The sequence below is a fragment of the Poromitra crassiceps genome (genome assembly GCF_964638095.1).
Source record: "Poromitra crassiceps genome assembly, chromosome: 3".
Lineage (NCBI taxonomy): Eukaryota > Metazoa > Chordata > Actinopteri > Beryciformes > Melamphaidae > Poromitra > Poromitra crassiceps.
Genome location: NC_139625.1, coordinates 93,207,964 through 93,218,582, shown reverse-complemented (window position 1 = coordinate 93,218,582; position 10,619 = coordinate 93,207,964). Strand labels below are relative to the sequence as shown.

The window sequence follows — 10,619 nt, the reverse complement described above, 5'->3', positions numbered from 1 at the left end:
GCATATTGTGACTTGACTTACATGAATCATATTGTGACTTGACTTACATGAAGCATATTGTGACTTGACTTACGGCCGGTTCACACACACGCCTCGAGCGATGCCTAAAGCAACGCTTTAAGCTACGCCTAGGCATATAGGCATTGCTTCATGCACGCCTGGCGCCTATTTTCGTTCACACAGGACGCCACACTAGCCCCGCTCTGCGCTACACTGATCACATGAGCAGCGTTTTTTTTACACTTTTCAGATCTGATTTATAGCATGGGTGAGTCCTCTTTTTTATTGTAATGTGCAAGTGAGGATGTCTGTCTATTTCCTGGCCCGCTGTAATTGTTATTTTCCCTCGGGTAATCATGTGACTATGAGTCATCAACACCATGAGTGATACATGCATTGAGACAGGGGGGGTATATATACATCTGACAGAAAAGACGTTAATAGAGGAACACATGAAGGACAGCTCTCCTACTATGCACTCGTTAATTCGCGCTCCACCCTCCCTTTTGGGCAAACTCGGTAGAAAATATGGCCCAAGTCCATCAGAAACAACAGCCAGCTTGACAGTTCAGCGCGCCTAGACGCTGAAAAATAGAACAGACGCCTAAACGATAAATGCAGCGCAGCGTAGGCACAGCGCAAGCGTGGCTTCAGCACAGCGTGGCAGCGGTATGTGTGAACGCTCTCGTCTGTTAACAAGGACGCCAAAATTTTAGGCGTTGCTTAAAGCGTCGCTCTAGGCGTGTGTGTGAACGTGGCGTTACATGAAGCATATTGTGACTTGGCTTACATGAAGCATATTGTGACTTGGCTTACATGAAGCCTATTGTGACTTGACTTACATGAAGCATATTGTGACTTGGCTGACATGAAGCATATTGTGACTTGGCTGACATGAAGCATATTGTGACTTGGCTTACATGAAGCATATTGTGACTTGGCTTACATGAAGTATATTGTGACTTGGCTTACATGAAGCATATTGTGACTTGACTTACGGCCGGTTCACACACACGCCTCGAGCGATGCCTAAAGCAACGCTTTAAGCTACGCCTAGGCATATAGGCATTGCTTCATGCACGCCTGGCGCCTATTTTCGTTCACACAGGACGCCACACTAGCCCCGCTCTGCGCTACACTGATCACATGAGCAGCGTTTTTTTTACACTTTTCAGATCTGATTTATAGCATGGGTGAGTCCTCTTTTTTATTGTAATGTGCAAGTGAGGATGTCTGTCTATTTCCTGGCCCGCTGTAATTGTTATTTTCCCTCGGGTAATCATGTGACTATGAGTCATCAACACCATGAGTGATACATGCATTGAGACAGGGGGGGTATATATACATCTGACAGAAAAGACGTTAATAGAGGAACACATGAAGGACAGCTCTCCTACTATGCACTCGTTAATTCGCGCTCCACCCTCCCTTTTGGGCAAACTCGGTAGAAAATATGGCCCAAGTCCATCAGAAACAACAGCCAGCTTGACAGTTCAGCGCGCCTAGACTCTGAAAAATAGAACAGACGCCTAAACGATAAATGCAGCGCAGCGTAGGCACAGCGCAAGCGTGGCTTCAGCACAGCGTGGCAGCGGTATGTGTGAACGCTCTCGTCTGTTAACAAGGACGCCTACATTTTAGGCGTTGCTTAAAGCGTCGCTCTAGGCGTGTGTGTGAACGTGGCGTTACATGAAGCATATTGTGACTTGGCTTACATGAAGCATATTGTGACTTGGCTTACATGAAGCCTATTGTGACTTGACTTACATGAAGCATATTGTGACTTGGCTGACATGAAGCATATTGTGACTTGGCTGACATGAAGCATATTGTGACTTGGCTTACATGAAGCATATTGTGACTTGGCTTACATGAAGTATATTGTGACTTGGCTTACATGAAGCATATTGTGACTTGGCTTACATTAAGCATATTGTGACTTGGCTTACATGAAGCATATTGTGACTTGGCTTACATGAAGCATATTGTGACTTGGCTTACATGAAGCCTATTGTGACTTGACTTACATGAAGCATATTGTGACTTGGCTGACATGAAGCATATTGTGACTTGGCTGACATGAAGCATATTGTGACTTGGCTTACATGAAGCATATTGTGACTTGGCTTACATGAAGTATATTGTGACTTGGCTTACATGAAGCATATTGTGACTTGACTTACATGAAGCATATTGTGACTTGCCTTACATTAATTATATTGTGACTTGGCTTACATGAAGCATATTGTGACTTGGCTTACATGAAGTATATTGTGACTTGGCTTACATGAAACATATTGTGACTTGGCTTACATGAAGCATATTGTGACTTGGCTTACATGAAGCATATTGTGACTTGGCTTACATGAAGCATATTGTGACTTGGCTTACATTAAGCATATTGTGACTTGGCTTACATGAAGCATATTGTGACTTGGCTTACATGAAGCATATTGTGACATGGCTTACATGAAGCATATTGTGACTTGGCTTACATTAAGCATATTGTGACTTGGCTTACATGAAGCATATTGTGACTTGGCTTACATGAAGCCTATTGTGACTTGACTTACATGAAGCATATTGTGACTTGGCTGACATGAAGCATATTGTGACTTGGCTGACATGAAGCATATTGTGACTTGGCTTACATGAAGCATATTGTGACTTGGCTTACATGAAGTATATTGTGACTTGGCTTACATGAAGCATATTGTGACTTGACTTACATGAAGCATATTGTGACTTGCCTTACATTAATTATATTGTGACTTGGCTTACATGAAGCATATTGTGACTTGGCTTACATGAAGTATATTGTGACTTGGCTTACATGAAACATATTGTGACTTGGCTTACATGAAGCATATTGTGACTTGGCTTACATGAAGCATATTGTGACTTGGCTTACATGAAGCATATTGTGACTTGGCTTACATTAAGCATATTGTGACTTGGCTTACATGAAGCATATTGTGACTTGGCTTACATGAAGCATATTGTGACTTGGCTTACATTAAGCATATTGTGACTTGGCTTACATTAAGCATATTGTGACTTGGCTTACATTAATTATATTGTGACTTGGCTTACATGAAGCATATTGTGACTTGACTTACATTAATTATATTGTGACTTGGCTTACATGAAGCATATTGTGACTTGGCTTACATGAAGCATATTGTGACTTGACTTACATTAATTATATTGTGACTTGGCTTACATGAAGCATATTGTGACTTGGTTTACATGAAACATATTGTGACTTGGCTTACATGAAGCATAATATCCTTCATGTAAGTTGTGACACAGACACAGGACAGATAACTGACTGGACACACTTGTGACACAGACACAAGTGACACAGGCTATTAGTGATCTAAGGCTCATGACTAGATCCTCCTTGTCTTTCTAAGCCAATCACAATTCAAGGGGAATCAGCGTGGTTAAATCAACAAGTTTGATTATGCGAGTCTACCTAAATTGATGGACAGCCACGCTGCGCCAATCGATAGGTCTCTCTGGAAAGGTAGCAGTTGAGCGATACATCCCAGGCATGGCTTTTCTCCATCATGGGGAGTTGAGCGATACATCCCAGGCATGGCTTTCCTCCGTCATGGGGAGTTGAGCGATACATCCCAGGTATGGCTTTCCTCCGTCATGGGGAGTTGAGCGATACATCCCAGGTATGGCTTTCCTCCGTCATGGGGAGTTGAGCGATACATCCCAGGCATGGCTTTCCTCCGTCATGGGGAGTTGAGCGATACATCCCAGGCATGGCTTTCCTCCGTCATGGGGAGTTGAGCGATACATCCCAGGCATGGCTTTCCTCCATCATGGGGAGTTGAGCGATACATCCCAGGCATGGCTTTCCTTCTTGGCTTCTACCAGCAACATGAGATCAACACCAAGCAGGAGCTTTCTGCATCAGTTGTTGCTGCCTCAGCAGACAGCATAGATGTGAAGCTATAATTCCCAGAGTATACTATATACACTGTAGCACCAGGCTGTTCCTACTCCATTGCCGGTTGCCAGTTTCCAACCCAACACAACAATGGACGGCTTTGCTGCTCCGCTCAGCTGAACTGTCCTGGCCAGATGTTGTCCCAGTTTAAAGTGTAACTTACCCCCAAAACACTTTTTTTCAGCTTTTAACCAAATATGACTTTGGGGGTGGTGTGTGAAGAATTCTACTCAAAATTTCCACATTTGAGACCAAACTGTTACCATTGTACCATTTGTATCATTTTCAGCAGCATAAGTTCCCTCTATGGGTTGAACACTGCTTTTTTTTGTGCCCTCAAATGAATGGGATATTTGGTACATTATGATGTCACGGTGGGGTTAGCACACGACCCACTCATGTGAAAAAATGTTTTTTTCCCCATTGATTATTACTGTAGTTCAGGCGGTGCGAGCCCTTTAAGAGCAATGCATCCATGGGTAATGCCTACTGTGGCTAATATTAGCCGCTAGTTAGTTATGTTACATGGCAGTAAAACGCCACTGAATGACCAAATTGATAGAACTTTTAACCATTTCGAGTAACACTGTTTCCATACGGGTCACCAGCGTTAGTTTGTTGTTTATAATGTGGCTATATTCATAACGTTTTCTATCATATCTATCTCGGATACACTGAGAATACTGGGAGGCGGGTCATAGCGTCTCTGTCGATGATTTGATTTGACAGTTCTGGGCACTGGCGTTGGCGTTGGCCAATCCTGGCATGTTCCACCGCCAAAGTCGATTGTGTTCTGTGTTCTGGCGCAAAGCGAGTGGGTTTCAGGACGAAACAGACAGAGATGCTGGTTCAAGGAGTTTTGAGCACTTGTTGGCAGTGTTGGGGGGTAATGCATTACAAAGTTTGCAAGATTACAGTAATGCAAGTAATGCATTACTGTAATCACATTACATTTGTCTGTAATAACAAGTAGTCCCTAAATCCGGTAATCACATTACAGTTACTATTCAAACACTTATAGCATTACTTGCATTACATAAGTTCTTCAATTATTTGCAGGATCAGGATGGAATCTGCAGGATGATGGGAAAAGAAACAACAAACAGTGCTTTTTCATGCACTCGATTAAACAATGCAACGACTAGATTGGATGGGCTGGAGGGACGGGGAGGAGTGAGGTCTTGTGTATGTCCTACTTATTGGGATATGGATTTGTGCTGATATGGGCATATGTAATGTTTCATGTTATATTGTTAACTGGCAATTAGGTGACAATGCATCTCAGGCAATGTTGCGGAGTAACGCAAAAGTAATGTAACAAGTAGTGTAACAAATTACTTTCTCCAGGGAGGCATTACTTTTTTTAAAGTAATGTGCGTAATATATTACTTTTTTTTACTGATTGTTGTCCATTGCTCTATCCCAGCATGCATCAGAAGCTGGAGTGTTGCTGAGCTCAGGATAAGAGGTTGTGACTGACCCCGTGTGGACAAGAGGTTGATGTTGGGTCAGGTTACAATTTTGATCTCTTTACATCCAGACTATGGATGCACGTTGCTCATTAAATTTATTCAATCAAGATGGCTGCCGTGGACTGAGTGTGTGTAACAAGCTGAGGTCTGCTGGCTCAATTATTTGCTCACTAAGGTCCTTGTGAGACATTTCTTACCATGAATCGGTGGCAATGATCAATACTGCTGTGGAGATTCGGATAATGCAAGTTGAGTAACTTTTTTCTGCCTTTAAACACACAAGTTACTGGATCAAACTTTTCCCCCCACTGTGAGAGGGGCAAACTGTAGTTTGTCTTTATTCCTCATAATTGTATTGCATCAACTGCATTAAATGCTATCCAGTATTTTCCCATGTTTCTGTGCTTGCATATTTACAGGCAACCTCAGTTCAGGGACAAGGTTGTAATACTTTGTCTGGGAGTATTGATTTTTGTGACATGAAAGCTTGCTGTCAATTGCAGTAACCATTATTCTAGAAAAGCCAGTAACATTTTTGTTTTGTTTTATTTATTTGCACACAATAAAAACAGAAATGGATTAAAAACAAAATACAAACAAGAAAATAATATGCAGGTAGAGACAGGAAAGCCTAGAAGGACTTATTCTACCTCAGAAAAGCAAATAACAATCTGTACAAAGCACACAATACAACAGAAAGAAGAAGGAAAGAAGAAAACAAAGCCAGTTTGGCCTCTCTTCTCTATGTTGTTTTTATTTGTCATCTTGTGTCACTTATTGTAAAGCATCCTTGGGTTCCTTGAAAGGCGCTCTATAAATCCAAGTTATCACTTATTATTATTATTATTAAAACAAATAGACAAAAAATAAAAGAAGAGTAAAAGAAAAAAGTAAAAATAAAAAGCATTCAAAATAAGTGAGTAGAGTAGACAGACAAAATATACAGTAATATACACTTACACTTCATGAAGTCCATGGGTGCGTTCGTAAATCCACTCTGATGTTCCACACTGAAATAAAACGACAGCACGGATCTATGCTACATTACAACGGCGCTCCCAATTTACGAATGGTCCAGTGTGCGCTCTGGCGCTCGGAGCAGCTATTTCCGAACGCACCCCATGTCAAATATCTTTCGTTTGCCTCTGCTTCTATTTAGAGATGCAAGACGCAAAAATCTGCCATCACATGTTCTCAACGGGATCCTGCCATTTTGTCTGTTGACAGGCCTTGGTCAAACCTTTTATTGGCACCTGTGGGAAAGGTGGGAGAACTTAACTTAACTAACTTTACTTTACTAACTTAACTTAGAATGAGAAGCCTTAAAGACAGTTTCATATCTGTGACATGAATGAGAAAGAAACAGCTCACCCTAAAATCCAAAATACATATTTTTCCTCTCACCTGTAGTGCTATTCATCCATCTAGATTGTTTTGAGATAGCTGTCTGGGTTTTGGAGATATCAGCCGTAGAGATGTCTGCCTTCTCTCCAATACAATGGAACTGGATGGCACTCGGCTTGTGGTGCTCAAAGTGCCAAAAAAATAAATTTGAAAAACTCAACAGCAGTGTCTCTTTCCAGAAATCATGACTCAAGATAATCCACAGACCTTGTTGTGAGCAGTTTCATGTAGGAACTATTGTCTCTCGACCGAACTACACCCACTAGCTGCTAACCAGTGTTGGGGGTAACTCATTACAAAAGTAACATATTACATGTAATATATTACTTTTAGCAGTAACTCAGTAATATAACTTATTACTTATAGGATTTCAGTAATATTATACCAGTTACTTTGTCAAGTAACTCAAGTTACAAATTGAGTTATTTTTTTAAATCAAAGCACTAGATACAATCATTTCCAAATCAAACTGTGTGTTTTTATGCAAATAACCACTATAGATGAGAATAACAAAGGAAAAGAATAACATTTAGAATTTTGGATTGTTTACACTGACTTCAAGGCGGTTGAAATTATTTTTCGGAATGGTTCCGGGGCGGCAATGTCATTCTGCTGCTGCTGTTGTTTTGGTAAAAGTAATGCAAAAGTAGTGTAATAAGTAACGAGTTACTCTACATGGAAAGTAATATTGTAAAGTAACTTATTACTTTCAAATGAAAGTAACTAGTAATATGTAGTATATTACATTTTGAAAGTAACTTGCCCAACACTGCTGCTAACTAGTTCCCACATGAAACTAGCAGCTGCAGAGCAGCAGCTAGCTATCAGGTGTAGTTTGGTCAAAAATAGTTCCTCCATAAAACTGCTCACAACACAAGTCTGTGGATTATCTTGAGTAACTAGGTCATGATTTCTGAAAAGGCTGTTGAGTTTCTCCATTGCATTTTTTGGCGCTTTGAGCACCACAAGCCAAGTGTCATCCAGTTCCAATGTGTTGGAGAGAAGGCAGACATCTCTACACCTGAGATCTCCAAAAGCTAGACAACTAACACCAAACAATCTAGATGGATAAATAGCACTACAGGTGAGGGGGGAAATATGTATTTTGGATTTTAGGGTGGGCTGTCCCTTTTAAAGACAGATTGAAGAGTTCCTTCCATGAATGGCTACTCACTGCCAAGCGCTGCTGCTTGCGGAGCTGCTGGAGTCTGAGCAGGTCCATGGCAGAGGCAGTCTCCCATGCAGACCAGTTCAGCTGAGCGGAGAACATCTGAACCACAGACTGAGGGATTCCATATCGACCGTACTGCAAAAGGATCTAGTTATGTGTAAATCACAATCTAAATGGATCGGTCAGTATTATTAAATGATCGTCTCAGAGATGTTTCCTAAAGTTGAGATTTCCATTGGAAGGAACCTTTTGATATATGAACTTGGCCAAATACTAAATCATAATAGCAATGTTCCAAGTCATTTACATCATATGCATTTACAGTGTAAATATGTGGTAGGTGTAAATACATTTGATATCCATTACACCTACAAAGTAGCATCATTCATGTTTTCACTGCAGCTGAAGGATCCTTCATTGGTAGAAGTTTTATGACTTTTGGGACCATGAAACCCTCTGATAATCAATGGTAAAATTTAGTAAATCATTTTGAAAATGTTTTTTTTTTTTCCAAATGGAAAAATCCCTAAAAAATGTATGAATCCAACAGCAGCACTGATCTGTGAAGTGACAGCGTACTCTAATTTGAAGCCAATACCTTGTCAGAAAAGGGTTCCATTGTCAGATCGATACCCTGCAGCTGGAGTCTTTCCTCCAGCAGGGCCTCCAGGTTCACCGAGGTCATGAACATTTTCTTCTTTCCCTTCAACCGCAGCCGGCGGGCTTCAGAATTGGCCGAAATGGATGGACTCCTCTTCTCCTCTGGGTCCATGTAGGTGTGCATGCAGGCGCTTTCTGTGGGTAATGGCTCTCTGCATGGGTTTGACGAGGAAGGGGTTGCAGCTCCTCCGGGATGATCTGGCCTTTTTGTTGGGACTGTGGGGGGCGGGTTCAGGTGTGTGCGAGCAGATGTCTCCGCCCGTTTATCCATGTCTGAATTGATGTGCACAACACCACATGATGCGCTCAGAGGTTCGGAGGGTGGAAACATGGCCGCTGGGTGTCTGGGTGTCAGATTCCGGTCTTTGGGGCTGAGGAGTTCTCTGTTCTGGACTCCTGTCAGGGAGAAGCATCTTCTCAGCAGCTCTGGTCCTGCATTAAAAGCCGTTAGCTCCACGCAGCTCCTGCTCCGAGCCCTGGCTTCACAGGCATGGTGAGCGCTCGCTGGGCTGTTCTTAGGGGGTCTTAGCGATGGTGAGCTAGCAGGCAGGCCTCCTGGGACACTCTTTTGAAAGGTCTTAGTAGGGCAGGGGGAGGTCAGGGGGAGGTCAGGGGGAGGGCGGGGTACTCGGGGGACGGGAGGTGGCTCGACTCGCAGCCGGACGAGGACCTGCTCATGGACGAAGGCGTCTTTTTGTCCCTCCCTGAAATAAACAAGTGCAGCGTGTGTGCAGATCATGCAGATTTCAGTTAAAGTGGCAGTTCGCCCAAAAATGAAAATGCTGTCATCCGCTCACCCTCATGCTTGTTGAAACACAGGTGAAATGTGTCCATACATAACAGAGGGAGGTTGCCAGCACAACTTACTCAACTGAAGTCAATGACGACTGGTTGTTTTCTCTCCAGTTGTGCTGGAAACCTCCTTGTGTAGTCTGTTATATGGACAAACTTCACCTGTGTTTCAACTTGCATGGGGGCTGGAGAGTAGATGATGTCATTTTATTTTTTGGGTGAAGTGTTCCTTTAACTGCACATGCATTGGATGTGTTGCCCTTATAAGAAAGAAAGCAGCAGGGGTGTGGCCAGTGTTGGGAAAGAGTATATAGCCAGTGTGGAAGGACGTCCAAGAAAGATGTATGAAAAATAACTCTTCAGAGAAAAATTTAAATAAAATATTGGGGAAAAAAACAAAAGTGTGAAAACCATGTGAATGGAAAGGAAAGAAGCAAGCAGTCCAGTCTGGTGAAGCATTGAGCCGTTTATTCCTCACGCTCAACCATGACAGTAGCACACTTCAGAACTGGCCAGACTGTTGTAGATATGGTTAGTTGAACTTTGACCTTTAGTTACGTCACACAAACTGTTTATTGAATTGATCGGAGCAAACTTTGTTCTACTCTTTTCGAGGTTTTCCTCAGTATGCATTTCAGTGCATTTACAATGATAAAAAAAAAATGCCACATTTCAACAAGTATAATTATACCAATTAGTGTTTTTTTTTTATTACTCTGCATAATGCAGTATTCAGGCACATGATAAAATATTGTGCAACAATATATTATACTGAACTAGAAAAATATACACGCAAAAACAGCAAAATCCTGAAAGAAATATACTGTACAAGTGTGGAAAATAGGCTACTCTGACATCATCCTCTCCCCACATCAGCTTAGACATTTACAAGAGCCTTCAATATACAGTTGGCACAACTCTTTGTATTTTCACTGTCCTCTAAAGACTTAACCAAACCAAATAACCACAATAGAAAGGATATAGTTATGAGTAAAAGCAAGCATTCACAGTAAATATGTACTGCAATTACGGGAAATTATTGTTTTTCAAACTATTTCAAACTCGAGTGGAAACACTTTTTTCTTTTTTTAAACTCTTGTTGTCACACAACAGTCACCATTTTCAGCAAAACGCAAAAACCACCACACGAGTCACC

At 41.8% G+C, this 10,619-nt stretch overlaps 1 pseudogene across 1 annotated transcript in view; it reads right to left on the bottom strand.

Moving 5' to 3' along the window:
- LOC310773366 (SAM and SH3 domain-containing protein 1-like) overlaps positions 1-10,619 on the bottom strand; it is a 51,014-nt pseudogene that overhangs the window by 14,413 nt on the left and 25,982 nt on the right. Inside the window, exons 13-14 of the transcript in view lie at positions 8,610-9,375; positions 8,015-8,146 (exon numbers count right to left, since the gene is read on the bottom strand). The product of the transcript in view is annotated as an SAM and SH3 domain-containing protein 1-like (transcript). The remainder of the gene's footprint in view (positions 1-8,014; positions 8,147-8,609; positions 9,376-10,619) is intronic.